Source organism: Bombina bombina, chromosome 3 (genome assembly GCF_027579735.1).
Source record: "Bombina bombina isolate aBomBom1 chromosome 3, aBomBom1.pri, whole genome shotgun sequence".
NCBI classification, from domain to species: domain Eukaryota; kingdom Metazoa; phylum Chordata; class Amphibia; order Anura; family Bombinatoridae; genus Bombina; species Bombina bombina.
In genome coordinates, this window is record NC_069501.1 from 1268652105 (window position 1) to 1268670969 (window position 18865).

The following is an 18865-nucleotide window of genomic DNA, read 5'->3' on the forward strand; positions in this document are numbered from 1 at the left end:
ACAGTAACAATACATGCCTGCCTTACAGTAACAATACATGCCTGCCTTACAGTAACAATACATGCCTGCCTTACAGTACTAATACATGCCATGCCTACCTTACAGTACTAATACATGCCATGCCTACCTTACAGTAACAATACATGCCATGCCTGCCTTACAGTAACAATACATGCCATGTCTGACTTACAGTAACAATACATGCCATGTCTGACTTACAGTAACAATACATGTCATGCCTACCTTACAGTAACAATACATGCCATGCCTACCTTACAGTAACAATACATGCCATGCCTGCCTTACAGTAACTATACATGCCATGTCTGCCTTACAGTAACAATACATGCCATGTCTGCCTTACAGTAACAATACATGTCATGTCTGCTGGGTTCTACAGCCTTGTCACCACTGTGATGTTTAGTGTGTTTGCCTCCTGATGTTACAGCTCTGTATATAACAGCCACATAAGTACTCACTTTATTTATCAGATACAACAGGTCTCTCACATTGCTGCCTCATTACACATTGTTTGCTGCAGCAGCCTTTTTTACCTCAGGAACATTGCAACAACAGGAAGTGTGAGGAATTAACGAGGAATTATTTCAGCTATAACTAGCAACAGCCTATACATCACAAATACACATCATCACACAATCACATGCACACACAGCAACAGTAACACAATACAAACACCATCACACAATCACATGCACACACAGCAACAGTAACACAATACAAACACCATCACACAATCACATGCGCACACACAGCAACAGTAACACAATACAAACACCATCACACAATCACATGCACACACAGCAACAGTAACACAATACACACACCATCACACAATCACATGCACACACAGCAACAGTAACACAATACAAACACCATCACACAATCACATGCGCACACACAGCAACAGTAACACAATACAAACACCATCACACAATCACATGCACACACAGCAACAGTAACACAATACACACACAATCACACAATCACATGCACACACAGCAACAGTAACACAATACACACACCATCACACAATCACATGCACACACAGCAACGATAACACAATACACACACCATCACACAATCGCAAACACATGCACACACAGCAAAAGTAACACAATACACACACCATCACACAATCACATGCACACACAGCAACAGTAACACAATACACACACCATCACACAATCACATGCACACACAGCAACAGTAACACAATACAAACACCATCACACAATCACATGCACACACAGCAACAGTAACACAATACACACACCATCACACAATCACAAACACATGCACACACAGCAAAAGTAACACAATACACACACCATCACACAATCACATGCACACACAGCAACAGTAACACAATACACACACCATCACACAATCACAAACACATGCACACACAGCAACAGTAACACAATACACACACCATCACACAATCACATGCACACACAGCAACAGTAACACAATACACACACCATTACACAATCACATGCACACACAGCAACAGTAACACAATACACACACCATCACACAATCACAAACACATGCACTCACAGCATCAGTAACACAATACACACACCATCACACAAACACATACACACACACACGGCAACAGTAACACAATACACACACCATCACACAATTACAAACACATGCACACACAGTAACAGTAACACAATACACACACCATCACACAATCACAAGTACATGCACACACAGCAACAGTAACACAATACACACACCATCACACAATTGCAAACACATGCACACACAGCAAAAGTAACACAATACACACACCATCACACAATCACATTCACACACAGCAACAATAACAGAATACACACACCATCACACAATCACAAATACATACACACACAGCAGCAATATCACAACAATACCCACACCATCACACAATCACAGACATGCACATACAGCAACAGTAACACAATACACAACATCACACAATCACAAACACATACACACACACACTGCAACAGTAACACAATACACACACCATCACACAGTTGCAAACACATGCACAAACAGCAACAGTAACACAATACAAACACCATCACACAATCATAAGCACATGCACACACAGCAACAGTAACACAATACACACACAATCATAAGCACATGCACACACAGCAACAGTAACACAATACACACACCATCACACAATCGCAAACACATGCACACACAGCAACAGTAACACAATACACACACCATCACACAATCACAAAGACATGCACACACAGCAACGGTAACACAATACACACACCATCACGCAAAGACATGCACATGCACACACAGCAACAGTAACACAATACACACACCATCACACAATCACAAGCACACACAGCAACAGTAACACAATGCACACACCATCACACAATTGCAAACACATGCGCACACACAGCAACAGTAACACAATACACACACCATCACACAAAGACATGCACACAGACACAATAACACAATACACACTCCATCACACAATCACAAACACATGCACACACAGCATCAGTAACACAATACACACACCATCACACAAACACATGCACTCAGACACAATAACAAAATACACACACTGTTACGGTACCAACAAGATACCAAGGGTTAATACCAGATGAACAATGTCCTGAATAGGGAATCAGCAATTCACAACCCAGCCAGTTTTCAGGTTTAAAACAGAATGTCATTTATTAAAGGCTAGATGCCTAGTATTTATACAGGTTTGACCCCAGATGTGGGGGTTGAAAGACTCTTGTACATTAGATAAAAGGGGAAGACGCCCTTTGACATGATACAATAGAATTACATTACTTAACACTTTAAACACAAGACACTCTTGGCTTTCCTTATCACTTAGGCGTCTGCTCTCTGAGAGTGATTAAACAATGGAATGCGTATCACTAACTTAATTATAGCTGATGCCAGCAAACTTGTATTTAGAAAATAAAGTTAACGCTTTCAGTCCTGACCGAAGGGTCTGTCACATAGCTCCCCCCTTGTGGAACACTCCGGCAGACCCGGCTTGACCCTTTGGCGGGTCGACCTGGGGATGACCGGACTAGGAGGTGGTAGGCATGTCAGTTTGCCGGGACAATCCATCTGTATTCCCGTTATGAGAGAGAATTCCTGTCCATACAAACAAGGGTTCAACTTCCTCAGTGCCCAGACTAGGGCTAAACAGTCCTTCAAAATCCCATCAGCTTCTTTACGAGTTTTCTGTACCTGCTCTTTATAGGTATCCACAATCCCTTCATACTGACATAGGGTGCCCTTGAGTTGCTGCACCTCACTATGAGCCAGCGTCAGCTTCTCCTCAAGTGTCGCTAAGTTTGTCTTTAATGTTTCATGTCCCCCTCTCAAGCTGGTGTTTTCTGCAGTCTGTCGGTGCAGCTTGTCTAGCAGAGATTCACGTTCTAAACATGCTTTTTCCTCTGCGCACCTCTTCTCCTTCATCAGCGCATTGTAACGGGACTTCCACGTATCAATAGCGGATAGAGATTTACTGAGCTCAGCGTCCTGGGGCTTAGCAGCAGGTGGGTCAGTCTCTGCTGCACGGATCTGGGCACGGGTAGTCACAGGGTTAACATTGGCGGGACCCATAGGAGCGTAGGCAGAACCAAGGGGGGCCAAGTTATTTCCAAGGAGAACATCAGCGGGTAAATCCTTCATGACCCCCACATTCACAGGTCTAGCGCCCCCTCCACAATCCAAATGTACCCTGGCAACAGGTAGGCGGAACACAGCGCCCCCTGCTACCCTCACAGCCACAGTGTCTCCAGTGTGCTGTTTCTCAGACACCAAGTTCTTTTGAAGCAAGGTCATGGTAGCACCAGTATCCCGTAGACCACTGACCTCCTTCCCATTCACTTTAACCAGTTGCCGGTTATTCCGGTGGGCAGCTTGCACAAGGTCTGCCTCATGTAGGATGCCCCAGCATTCTTGCGCCTCTACGTAGCGGGCCGCAGGCTGAGGATTACGTGGGATTCCGCCGGCGGGTCTTCTCCAGGACTGTGCTTGGTTCGCTGCGTTTAGGGGACACTCTGGTCTTTTGTGCCCTAGTTGCTTACATCCAAAGCACCGAATAGGTTGTGAGTAGCCCCGCGAATTGAACCGGGCTCTCTGAGGGTAGTTCATGGCCAGAGGCCGTGTGGTATAGCGGTGCACCGGGGGTTGGTAACTGGCAGCTGCTGGGGTGACTGGGGGTCTGTACTCCACTCTAGCAGGGGGCTTAGTTGTAGCAGTGTCCAGTTTGCGGGCATCTGTATACTCATCTGCCTAGCGAGCCGCTTCATGCAGGGTGGAGGGTTTACGGTCCCGAACCCACTCTCGAACTCCTGCGGGTAACTTGTCGAAGCAATGTTCCAACAGGAATAGCTGCAGCACCTCTTCCCCAGATACGGCTTGGCACCCCGCTATCCAGTGAGCTGCTGTGCGGTGCACCTTACATGCCCACTCAAGGTAGGAATCTCCAGCTACTTTAACAGTGTCTCTGAACCGCCTCCGGCATGCCTCCGGTGTAACCGCATACCTGGAGAGCAGAGCCTCTTTTACAGTATTATAATCCCCGACTTCCTCATCTGGAATGGCCCGAAAAGCCTCACTGGCCCGGCCGGATAATTTTCCGGATAATATCGTGACCCAGTCCTCTGCGGGTACCTTGTGTAGTGCACATTGCCTCTCAAAATCCGCAAGGTACCCATCAATCTCTCCTTCTGTTTCCAGGAAGTTTTTAAAAGCTGCAAAATTTACTTTTCCCTTTTCCACTCGGGTTGCTGTGACTTGGGCTGCTGCAGCGCCGCTTTGGCAAAGTAGGTTGGCCTCCACAGCTGCTATGACCCGGTCGATAATTTCCACAGATGGGTTGGGGCCATAATGTGCCAGTCTTATTTTAACCGCCCGATCAAAGCTTGCTTCTTCAGGGGTTCTGTCTGCTATGCTGGGCCCATTGGTTCCTTCTGTCCCTGGTACTCTTTCCATCTTAGTCAGTATTGTAATAATCCCCCTCTTCCTGAGGTTACTGGCTTGTGCAGTTGCTCTTCTGGGCGATAAGGTTCATTCCGTCGCTTGCCACCAATTGTTACGGTACCAACAAGATACCAAGGGTTAATACCAGATGAACAATGTCCTGAATAGGGAATCAGCAATTCACAACCCAGCCAGTTTTCAGGTTTAAAACAGAATGTCATTTATTAAAGGCTAGATGCCTAGTATTTATACAGGTTTGACCCCAGATGTGGGGGTTGAAAGACTATTGTACATTAGATAAAAGGGGAAGACGCCCTTTGACATGATACAATAGAATTACATTACTTAACACTTTAAACACAAGACACTCTTGGCTTTCCTTATCACTTAGGCGTCTGCTCTCTGAGAGTGATTAAACAATGGAATGCTTATCACTAACTTAATTATAGCTGATGCCAGCAAACTTGTATTTAGAAAATAAAGTTAATGCTTTCAGTCCTGACCGAAGGGTCTGTCACACACACCATAACACAATCACAAACACAAGCACACATAGCAATAGTAACACACTACACACACCATCACACAAACACATGCACACAGACACAATAACAGAATTCACATACCATCACACAATCACAATCACATGCACACACAGCAACAGTAACACAATACACACACCATCACACAAACACATACACACACGGCAACAGTAACACATTACACACAATTACAAACACATGCACACACAGTAACAGTAACACAGTACACACACCATCACACAATCCCAAATACATACACACACAGTAGCAATATCACAACAATACACACACCATCACACAATCACAAAGACATGCACACACCGCAACAGTAACACAATACACACAGCATCACACAAACACATGCACACACAGCAACAGTAACACAATACACACCATCACACAATCACAAACACATACAGACACACTGCAACAGTAACACAATACACACACCATCACACAATTGCAAACACATGCACACACAGCAAAAGTAACACAATACACACACCATCACACAATCACATGCACGCACAGCAACAAAAACACAATACACACACCATCACACAATCACAAATACATACACACACAGCAGCAATATCACAACAATACACACACCATCACACAATCACAAAGACATGCACACACAGCATTACTAACACACTAAACACACCATCACACAAACACATGCACACAGACACAATAACAGAATACACATACCATCACAAAATCACAAGCACATGCACACACAGCAACAGTAACACAATACACACACCATCACACAATCACATGCACACACAGCAACAATAGCACAATACACATACCATAACGCAATCACAAATACACACACAGCAGTAATATCACAACAATACACACACATCACACAATCACAAAGACATGCACACACAGCAACGATAACACAATACACACATCATCACACAAATACATACACACAGACACAATAACACAATACACACACCATCACACAATCACAAACACATGCACACACAGCATCAGTAACACAATACACACACCATCACACAAACACATGCACAAAGACACAATAACAGAATACACACACCACCGCACAATCACAAACACATGCACACACAGCAATAGTAACACACTACACACACCATCACACAAACACATGCACAAAGACACAATAACAGAATACACACACCACCGCACAATCACAAACACATGCAAACACAGCAATAGTAACACACTACACACACCATCACACAAACACATGCACACAGACACAATGGGGGATATTTGTTGAATTGTGGCAATTTCTGTCCGCCTCATCAGAGCAGGCGCACAGGTTATGGAGCAGCGGTCTTTAGACCACTGCCCAAAACTTGCGTTTCTGGCAAGTCTGAAGACTCAACCGAAACACGGGCTATCAAGCTCCATTTGGAGCTTGATAGAAATGCCGCAATAACAGAATACACATACCATCACACAATCACAAACACATGCACACAGACACAATAACACAATACACATACCATCACACAATTACAAACACATGCACACACAGCAACAGTAACACAATCACAAACGCATACACACACACACGGCAACAGTAACACAATATACACACACCATCACACAATCGCAAACACATGCACACACAGCAACAGTAACACAATACACACACCATCACACAATCACAAACACATGCACACACAGCAACAGTAACACAATCACAAACGCATACACACACACGGCAACAGTAACACAATATACACACACCATCACACAATCGCAAACACATGCACACACAGCAACAGTAACACAATACACACACCATCACACAATCACATGCACACACAGCAACAGTAACACAATACACACACCATCACACAATCACATGCACACACAGCAACAATAACACAATACACACACCGTCACACAATCACATGCACACACAGCAGCAATAACACAATACACACACCATCACACAATCACAAATACATAAACACACAGCAGCAATATCACAACAATACACACACCATCACATAATCACAAATACATACACACACAGCAGCAATATCACAACAATACACACACCATCACACAATCACAAATACATGCACACACCGCAACAGTAACACAATGCACACACCATCACACAATCACAAACACATGCACACACAGCAACTATAACACAATACACACACCATCACACAAAGACATGCAGACAGACACAATAACAGAATACACAGACAATCGCAAACACATGAACACACAGCATCAGTAACACAATACACACACCATTACACAACACATGCACACAGACACAATAACAGAATACACACACTATCACACAATCACAAACACATGCACACACAGCAATACTAACACACTACACACACCATCACACAAACACATGCACACAGACACAATAACAGAATACACACACCATCACACAATCACAAACACATGCACACACAGCAATACTAACACACTACACACACCATCACACAACACATGCACACAGACACAATAACAGAATACACACACCATCACACAATCACAAACACATGCACACACAGCAATACTAACACACTACACACACCATCACACAATCACAAACACATGCACACACCGCAACAGTAACACAATACAAACACCATCATACAATCTCACTTTATTTATATTGTAGCTAGCTTAGGTTTTATTTTTATTTTACAGGTAAGTTTGTATTTATTTTTAAATAGGTAGTTAATTAATAATTGTAACTTTTTTAATTATGTTAAAGTTAGGGGGGTGTTAGGTAGTGATGTCGCGAACATAAAATGTTAAATTCGCGAATAGCGAACGCGAACTTCCGCAACTGTTCGTGAACGGGCGAACAGGGCGAACCGCCATAGACTTCAATAGGCAGGCGAATTTTAAAACCCACAGGGACTCTTTCTGGCCACAATAGTGATGGAAAAGTTGTTTCAAGGGGACTAACACCTGGACTGTGGCATGCCGGAGGGGGATCCATGGCAAAACTCCCATGGAAAATTACATAATTGATGCAGAGTCTGTTTTTAAGCCATAAAGGGCATAAATCACCTAACATTCCTAAATTGTTTGGAATAACGTGCTTTAAAACATCAGGTATGATGTTGTATCGATCAGGTAGTGTAAGGGTTACGCCCGCTTCACAGTGACAGACCAAACTTAAAGGGACAGTCTACACCAGAATTTTTATTGTTTTAAAAGATAGATAATCCCTTTATTACCCATTTCCCAGTTTTGCATAACTAACACATTTATAATAATATACTTTTAACCTCTGTGATTATCTTGTATCTAAGCCTCTGCAAACTGCCCCTTTTTTCAGTTCTTTTGACAGACTTGCAGTCTAGCCAATCAGTGCCTGCTCCCAGATAACTTCTCGTGCACGAGCACAGTGTTATCTATATGAAATACGTGAACTAACACCCTCTAGTGGTGAAAAACTGTTAAAATGCAATCTGAAAGAGGTGGGCTTCAAGGTCTAAGAAATTAGCATATGAAGAGAACAAAGCAAAATTAGTGATAAATTGGTGATAAAAGTAATTTAAAAGTAAATTGGAAAATTGTTTAAAATGACATGCTCTATCTGAATCATGAAAGTTTATTTTGGCCTAGACTGTCCCTTTAACGCATCGAAAACAACCGCAAACAGTCCATTTGCACAACCGCAAACTCCCCATTTGCAGAAGGTTGGATACCAAGCTAGCCATGTCCCGTTCCTTGTCCTCACTGATTTCATTGAAGGTCTCTTCCTCCACCCAGCCACGTACAACACCAAGGGTCCCCGAAAGGTGACAACAAGCCCCCTGGGACGCCTGCTGTGTTTGGTCTTCCACCTCCTCAAAGCCACATTCCTCCTCTGACTCCTCTTCTTCAGACTCCTCTCTCTGCGTTGCCTCTCTCTGCGTTATTATAAGGTGTGTTAAGTAGTACTATTCCTATAAATTTAATCCCTGTTACGTCCCCTATCAGGGGACGTGTATATGGCATGGATTTTAGGAACCGGGAGATGGAGAAAGATGCTTGGTCGGTCCTCCTACTTCAAATTTGGCGCACTGCGCGTGCAATCTACTGTGCCACCAGATATGAGTGGTGTGTTAAGTAGTACTATTCCTATAAGTTTAATCCCTGTTACGTCCCCTATCAGGGGACGTGTATATGGCATGGATTTTAGGAACCGGGAGATGGAGAAAGATGCTTGGTCGGTCCTCCTACTTCAAATTTGGGGCACTGCGCGTGCAATCTACTGTGCCACCAGATATGAGTGGTGTGTTAAGTAGTACTATACGGATCAGTTTAATCCCTGTTATGTCCCCTATCAGGGGATGTGTATATGGCATGGATTTTAGGAACCGGGAGATGGAAAAAGATGCTTGGTCGGTCCTCCTACTTCAAATTTGGGGCACTGCGCGTGCAATCTACTGTGCCACCAGATATGAGTGGTGTGTTAAGTAGTACTATTCTGATCAGTTTAATCCCTGTTACGTCCCCTATCAAGGGACGTGTATATGGCATGGATTTTAGGAACCGGGAGATGGAAAAAGATGCTTGGTCGGTCCTCCTACTTCAAATTTGGGGCACTGCGCGTGCAATCTAATGTGCCACCAGATATGAGTGGTGTGTTAAGTAGTACTATTCTGATCAGTTTAATCCCTGTTACGTCCCCTATCAGGGGACGTGTATATGGCATGGATTTTAGGAACCGGGAGATGGAAAAAGATGCTTGGTCCTCCTACTTCAAATTTGGGGCACTGCTCGTGCAATCGTGGCCGGACTTTTAGCCAACGGGCATTTGGCAGACGGACATTTGGCCAACAGACATTTGGCCAACGGACATTTGGCCGAAACACAAGTGGCTGTCAGATAACAGTCCGGCCACGAGATAGATAGATACATAGATTAGATAGATCAATAGATGCAATAGATACATTTGATAGATACGATAGATAGATAGATAGATAGATAGATAGATAGATAGATTTGATAGATAAATAGATAGATTTGATAGATAGATAATTTCCCAGACGTGCGGTCTGGGACCCATGGTAAGGTTCCCAGAGGCAGTTGCGGCGCCCGAGGCTCTGATTAGAACAGAGTACTCTGGAACGTATCTGCCCTCGGCCGAAATCGGAACATTCTTTAGCTTTCTGTCTGTCGGCCAAATGTCCGTCTGCCAAATGTCCTTCTTCATTTTGTCAGAGCACCACGTGCAATCTACTGTGCCACCAGATATGAGTGGTGTGTTAAGTAGTACTTATATGGCATGGATTTTAGGAACCGGGAGATGGAAAAAGATGCTTGGTCGGTCCTCCTTCTTCAAATTTGGGGCACTGCGCGGGCAATCTAATGTGCCACCAGATAGGAGTTGTGTGTTAAGTAGTACTATTCCTATCAGATTAATCCCTGTTACGTGCCTTTTTTTTGTTTGGTTTTTGAAGCCACAGTGCAGCACCAGAGGCCAGAAAAATTTGGCATGTACACATGCCGGAAAAATTAGGTATTGATGATTGTTTCCCAGGCAGAAAGTGCCCTAAAACATTGCGGCTTGAACCCTAGTTGGTGGTGGATAAGTAACGCAAGTCATCCGGCATTCGAAGATAAAATACAGCAGCGTGTGGACCATTTTTAGCCCAAGGCAGCTCATCTCATCAGGCCTTTTTTACTCAAATGTATCACCCAATGTCAGTCACTTCGGGATCCATCCCTCATTCATCTTAATAAATGTGAGGTAATCTAGACTTTTTTGACCTAGGCGACTTCTCTTCTGAGTGACAATACCTCCTGCTGCACTGAAGGTCCTTTCTGACAGGACACTTGAAGCGGGGCAGGCCAGAAGTTCTATTGCAAATTGGGATAGCTCAGGCCACAGGTCAAGCCTGCACACCCAGTAGTCAAGGGGTTCATCGCTCCTCAGAGTGTCGAGAACTGCAGTTAAGGCGAGGTAGTCTGCTACCTGTCGGTCGAGTTGTTCTCTGAGGGTGGACCCCGAAGGGCTGTGGCGATGCATAGGACTTAAAAAACTCTGCATGTCCTCCATCAACAACACGTCTGTAAAGCGTCCTGTCCTTGCCGGCGTGGTCATGGGAGGAGGAGGATTACTTTCACCTCTTCCCCTGTTAGATTCCCGTTGTGCTGTGACATCACCCTTATACGCTGTGTAAAGCCTACTGTTTTATTTATTTTGGAACTGCTGCATCCTTTCCGACTTGCGGTAATTCGGTAACATTTCAGGCACTTTATGCTTATACCGGGGGTCTAGTAGCGTGGACACCCAGTACAGCTCGTTCTCCTTCAGCTTTTTTTTTTAATAATTTTTATTGAAGTCATAAACAAATACAAAATATAGGGTATGCCCCAAAACATTTACAGATCAATGAATACACAGTATAATTAGCAATGTAATGTAGTCAAATATCTCAAGCGTTACTATAAAATATGGGCTATCTTATAGAAAGACTTCAGTTTTATTATAGAGTATCATAAATGTAATATAAATAAGAATGGTCCTCTCCCAACTATATAAGAAGAAGATTAGGGTATCTATTCAGATAAGGGTAGGGCTAGGGAGGAGGTAGCTCTATAGTTTTATGGGGAAGGGGGATGCAGCGGGCGAGAGCCGCTCAAAATAGAGTAGGAGGGGTGGAGGGCGGAGCCATTTAGTATATCGCATTTGTAAATGCACTGATAACTCAGAGCTTTAAAATACACTACGAAATAAAATTACCCTCTCTTTACATCGTGGGTAAATTTAAGCTAGGGTAATGTAAAAATGAGGGTAGCTTCCTAAGAAAGATACAAACAGGGGGGAATAACTGAGTATATGAAAAACAGAGACAAATAGAGAACCCACATAGTCAGATATCTCCAACACCATGTATACTGTTAGTTACTACATGCATACCCCAAACCAAGATCATTAATTTATCTGGTATGCTGAGCCGTGCTGTCCCAGCTAACACAGCGCAGCAGCATCCATTATAACATGTATTGAGAGACCACAGTAGAACGAGAGTAGACCCTCGAACTAAAAAACATTGTTTGGAAACATCTAAGTAGTGTATTTTCCATCTGTTAACAAGTTATACTGGAGCTAAGTGAAGGAATGCATTATGGATCCAACCAGGACATTAAACTGAACACTAACGGCTAGATTTAGAGTTCTGCGGCCAAAGGGGTGCGTTAGCTACGCGTGCTTTTTTTCTCCCGCACCTTTTAAATACCGCTGGTATTTAGAGTTCACAGAATGGCTGCGTTAGGCTCCAAAAAGGGAGCATACAGGCATATTTACCGCCACTGCAACTCTAGATACCAGCGTTGCTTACGGACGCGGCAAGCTTCAAAAACGTGCTCGTGCACAATTCCCCCATAGAAAAAAATGGGGCTGTTTGAGCTGAATATATATATATATTATATTTATTAACCCCTAATCTGCCCCCCTCAACGTCGCCACCACCTGCCTACACTGTTCCGATCAGCCAATAGAATGCAAGCTCAATCTGATTGGCTGATTGGATCAGCCAATCGGATTGAACTTGAATCTGATTGGCTGATTCCATCAGCCAATCAGAATATTCCTACCTTAATTCCGATTGGCTGATAGAATCCTATCAGCCAATCGGAGTTCGAGGGACGCCATCTTGGATGACGTCATTTAAAGGAACCGTCATTCGGCGAGTAGGCGTCGGTTGAAGAGGTTGGATATGCGTCGGTTGGAAAGAAGATGGCTCCGCTCCGCTCCAGAAGAAAGAAGATTGAAGATGCCGCTTGATAGAAGACTTCATCCCGATGATGGACTTCCGACTTCAGCCCGATGATGGAGTTCTTCAGCCGCCGCTTGGATCAAGACTTCGGACCCTCTTCTGGACCGATCGCTGAACCCGGTGAGGTGAAGACAAGGTAGGGAGATCTTCAGGGGCTTAGTGTAAGGTTTATTTAAGGGGGGTTTGGGTTAGATTAGGGGTATGTGGGTGGTGGGTTGTAATGTTGGGGGGGGGTATTGTATGTGTTTTTTTTACAGGCAAAAGAGCTGAATTCTTTGGGGCATGCCCCGCAAAGGGCCCTGTTCTCTTGGATCTCATTGATAAACCTTGAATTTTTTAAATTTAACCACAGTTTTGTTCCTGAGGCCCTGAAGAATTATGCAACATAAGACAAGGGGGGTATTAACTGGGAGTAATAATGGATCCTCAGGCCTACTCATAAATTCTGTAAATGATTAGAATAGATAAGGGAAATGCTGTGAACTAAGCAAGTTGAATGGTCGCTTTGTTAGAGTATGGCATAGACAAGATAAGCCATATAGATAGCCCTCCAACATTAGGAGGTACATTACAAGGGGGGGGGGGGAGGAGGTGGTAAGTGAAATAAGGTTTATGCGACTTATGTGGTATACCATGGATAGGGATATAAGAGTAACAGAGCAGGTCCAGCCTACCCTAGAAACCCATCCACTACTGCTATGTAACAAAGCTGTAAATCACATTGTAGCCCCAGCAGGCTCAAAAAGATTAAACTATATCCCAAATTCTAACTTCCATTTAAATGGCTTTAGAGATTCTGTTGCAGAAAGGAAAGAAAACAAATAGACCTAGATAACCCAGTACAGTTAGTGGCATATGAGAATTGAAAATAACCCCTTGTATTGAAATGTAGTTAATCATGATACAAATGGCTCACCACCTTGGCCGCCGGCAGCGTCACCATACAAAACCAGTAAACAGGGGCTATATACAAATAGTTCCAACATCCTAAGAATTACAGAGTACATGTATATCCTATACTTGGTCTGGAACGTTATAAAGTCAGAGAACATTAATGTTGAGGTTAAACAATTGCAGACATTGGGAATATTAAAGTGAGAATATTAAATTGTAAACAAGTGTACAGCCAATACATTGCAAAGGTCAATTTAGAGAAGAGGGTGCTGTGAATGGATGCGGCATAAATTATATTATAAGCGTGCTAAAAGTAATGTTAAAGGTATGGGATTTGGAATGGGCAATTGGATTAAAAGGAAAGCTGTAAAAACAGGGGGTTTTGCCAGGCAATATAAACTCTTTCTAGAGAAAACACCAGTGAGTAAGACCATTCATAGCAGACATATATATTATCAGCCAGGGTTTGATAGATATCACAATATAGCATAGACAGGGTAGATGGAAATATGCCTAGTTTTAGGGATTGTGGTTTTTGAAAAGGATAGTGGAGGTTGAACACTACACATTATGTAAAACTTTATCAAGCATTAGCCCGATAATAATCAGCTAGAATAACAGTAAGTTGGGCTAAGAACTATTAGACCATTTAAATAGGATAGACTATAACAATCTTACCTAAGAGTATTCTCATACTAAATGCCCTTCTTGAATAACATTTGTAACTTCCTAGTTTAACTATGGCAAAAAACATAAGTCATATTCTACTCTTAAATATAATGTATAGATAGATATAGGGGAGGAAGCATATGTAGTCTGAAAGCTAGAACACAATAGTGGATATGCATACCAGTTGGTTAATAACATTTAAGGGATAAACCTCCTATTACGTCCTACGTTCTCAAATAAAAACACAACACAACTGCTTGGGGAAAAGACCGGTCCTACCGAGTGTCCATTTTAAACAACCGATGAGATGGCTTTCTTAAAGTCAGCCAGGAAAATGTCCAACCCGACGTCCGCCAGGTGAACCCCATCCGGTCGGTAAAGGGCCTTCTTGTCGGCCGTAATAGTGTCATGCCTGATGACGAAACCTCCCACGGCCGTGACCGCTCTTCCCACTTCCCTATTAACTTTCTTGCGGACATTGTACGCTGCCCTCTGTGTCACAATGTGACGCCAACGCAGCCGTGCAACCACGTTAGACCAACCTATCCGCACATCCTGAAGCCATGTGCACACCCACTTAATGTCCGCAACCATAACCCAAATTAAATCCAACACGGGAATGGATCCCAAGTCATTTCCGCCCAGATGCACAACAATCACTTGAGGCTTTCCCCACCTCCTATGCGCATCCTGTAACAGAGCGGGGAGCTCACTCCAATTAAGACCCCTGCGCCCGAGCCAGCGAATGTTAGCCCTGGATGCCGCCAATCCTAGCTGCTGCCCTCCCGGGGAATGATGAGCCCTGATAGCCGCCCAGTGGATAAAGGAGTGCCCAATAATCCACATGCGCACTGGGGTCTTTACTGTACCTATAACAACATGGATGGGGACAATGAAACGGTGACAAACAACCACTAGCAAAACACCCCTTCTCACCCCCCCCCCGCCCGGCCGGGAAGGTATCAAGAGGTCCCGCACCTTACGCGCCCCCATCAACTAAGCATTCAAAGGGCGAATGTAGCCCCTATAACGCTCCGACTTCCAACGCCCCATTTTCTTAATGACCGCCTGCGACGACCCACCGGCCGCAGCACTAGTCGCTGCCCCTATACGGAATGAATGCGGAGCAATCTTAGACGGATCCAATCCCGCTGCCGCTGCCACTTTGGCTAGCACTTTGCGGAACTGGAAGGCTGAAAGAGAACTGCCGTCCTCATGCACGAGGAACTGCAGCCCTCCGCCCGGCCGTACACGGCAATAATCCGCCACGCTCGATACCGGGCAGCATTCCGTGCATTCGTGCCTGGCTAAAAGCAACCAAGCCCCTTTCCCATACTGATCCGTTTTGGATCTGGGAATGAGCAGTAGCACGCAATCATTCGAGGCCCTTACGTGCCCCACTTTAATGCCGCCTACCTCCCCTCTTGTAGAGGAGGCGACCACTTCGCCTATCCTCAGCGCCCCCGCAAATAGGCTGGATCTTCTTCTGCGCTCCTCCCCAGAAGAAGATCCATCAGAGGGGGAGGAGACGCGATGCACGTTACGTGCGGGGGCGTGGCCACGCCCCGCACCACCAGAAGGCCTAAAGCCCGCCCGGCCCTGGCAACCACCGGCACTACCACCGGACCCTCCGGCACCATCCAGGCCCTGCTCCATGCCGCCCGGCCCCCGGCCTGAGGCCAGAGACTGAGCGAGGGCCAAGACAGTGGCCAGAGCACCCGGCAGGAGCGCCGGCAGCTGTTGCATAAGGGCCCCCATGTCTGCTCCATGCTCCCCGGCCTCCCCCGCATCACGCCCAGCCCTAGCCGAAACCTGGGCAGAACTATCCCTGGGAACAGCTCTCCCTGCTCCTCTTCCCCTATCCCTGGTGCCCGCCCTAGCCCCCGCCCTGCTAGTAGGGGTGTAACTGAGCTCCCTCCTAACCCTATGTCTAGCTGCAATGGAGGGCCTACTGGGAACCCTAGCTTGGGGGGTAGGGGGTACCACATCTTCCAGGTCTGATGTCTCATTTCCTCCTGCAGGTCTCTTCCTTCTTGAAGGCTCCACCGCCGCATCCCTGTACCTCCTGGGAGGCAAAGAAGTACGCCTGGCACGCTTCATGATCACTGGGGCCTAAAGTTCAAGATATCCAGCACAGAAGAAAGTTCTCCTCGAAGTCTGGAGGCAGGAAGAGGCCGAATCCACTGGAACAGGACCCTATAAAGGCAAGAGGTACACCCTCCCACACATTTGCAACATTGTAGCATACACACACTTCTAGAACCCTCCAGACTTCAAGTCAGCTATCCCTTAATTTTGCTACAGTCCCACTAGAGGGCCTTCCACTTCCAATAGGAGCTCAATAAATGTCAAGCCCAGATTGTAGATTCTCTCATTCAACCCTACTGGGAAACTTGATAAACATGCGTTAAGTTCTGCCGACAGGGTATGTGAAGGCAATGAAGGTAATAGTCACAGTTTTTGAACAGCCATTCAGTTCCGGTATTTATAACCAGTGTTGTTATTAGAAAATACAGTTATATCCACTAACCCATCCAATCTCACAGCACAGGCAAGCCAAACATGGTATATGGAACGCCAATGTCTCTCAGTTTGTGGGCTGCATCCAAAGTCAGACTGAACAGATGGCGGTGAAAAATAAAATTTGGGGTTAATTATATGGTGAAAAGTAGAAACAAAAAAAAAGTCAGCCTACACCAACTCGCACATACACAATGGAGAGAATTACTAAGTAATTAAGAGAGTCGCTGTGGAAACACCAACAACTTAGCAATAGGGGTAATTGGCTTATCCAACTCCTACTTTAGGCGCTTGTACTGGAAGCTGCAAAAGCCATGGGTTGACAATATGACCCGTTATCTGCACCCCAGATCGGTGTCGGCAGGTTAGTTGGGAAACATGGGTCCCGCACGAGCCCCGTGCCCAAATCAACCCCTCAACATATTGGAGAGAGTGCGTCGGCAGTGGTTCCTTTAAGCCGCTAAGAAGTGCACCTGATTGAGAGTCTTGTAGTTTAATAGGAGAGCCCAACTTCTCACTAACTTCTGGCTCCACATAGTCCGTTCCATCATAACACGATAAAGAGTGCCTTGGTGATAGGATTAAAGATGGCGGCTGTCGCGGGATTATTGCATCTTTTTCTTGTTTTTCTTCACCAGCAGTCAGGGCAGTTGGAGCATAAGTGTTAGCCGTAAGAGGTTTAAAAGCCTCAGTCACTGCATCCAAAAGAGCATTATTGTGGCGGTCTAGTAATCCTTTTAGCTGGGATAGAAAAAGCGCGGCCATGTGTTCCTGCACTCGGTATCACGATAAAGGGCAGAGAGCAGGGATTGTAAAAAATCACGGTGTTTAACACTGCAGATGTCCCCTAACAGCATTCGAGAGATAACTCTCAGTAGGAATCTCCAAAATAGAGTCAGAAGTAGGCAAAATATGCTGGATAGCCTTATAAAATTATTATATATGGTGGGAGCTCATGATATGTGCGTCTTGCTGCGATGGCCGCTGGCTCCGCCCCCAAGAAAACAAATTTAAACATGGCTATATTTCAAACATTGAGGGATAGAAGTAGAAACTGGTTGTTGGTCTCTCATATAAGTAGAAGAGAACAATTTTAATGCTCAGTTCTCTACTAGGGACTATATGAGTACTCAAGATGCAAGCTATGTAAGGCTAGGGGGTCTAGTGTGATGGTTAAATTATTACAGCTGCTCGTGTGATGGCTTACAAAATACATTTAACTATATTCAAAATCTAGTGCGAATGGGATATAATTCTGTTCAGAACAATATGGAACTAACTAGATATATATGTGACAATGCTCTTCTGCTCTATATACTTAAGAAGGTGAGACATCAGTTATGAAAACAACATAAACTAAATCAATACTGCAGTAGTTTAAATGCAAAAGCAAGTTCTCTTGTGGATAATATAAATATCTTATGAGTAAACTAGTACCTGGTTGTGAAACTATAGGTCATA

The 18865-nt window shown here is 44.6% G+C and overlaps 1 protein-coding gene across 2 annotated transcripts in view; it reads left to right on the plus strand.

Moving 5' to 3' along the window:
- Nucleotides 1-18865, plus strand: part of LOC128654726 (ecto-ADP-ribosyltransferase 5-like) — a 170118-nt gene that overhangs the window by 79028 nt on the left and 72225 nt on the right. The window contains exon 3 of one of the 2 annotated variants that reach the window (XM_053708812.1): nt 16906-17095. The exons of the other annotated variant lie outside the window; for it this stretch is intronic. The gene's annotated coding sequence lies outside the window, so the exon portion shown is untranslated. The remainder of the gene's footprint in view (nt 1-16905; nt 17096-18865) is intronic. 2 annotated transcript variants of the gene reach the window in all.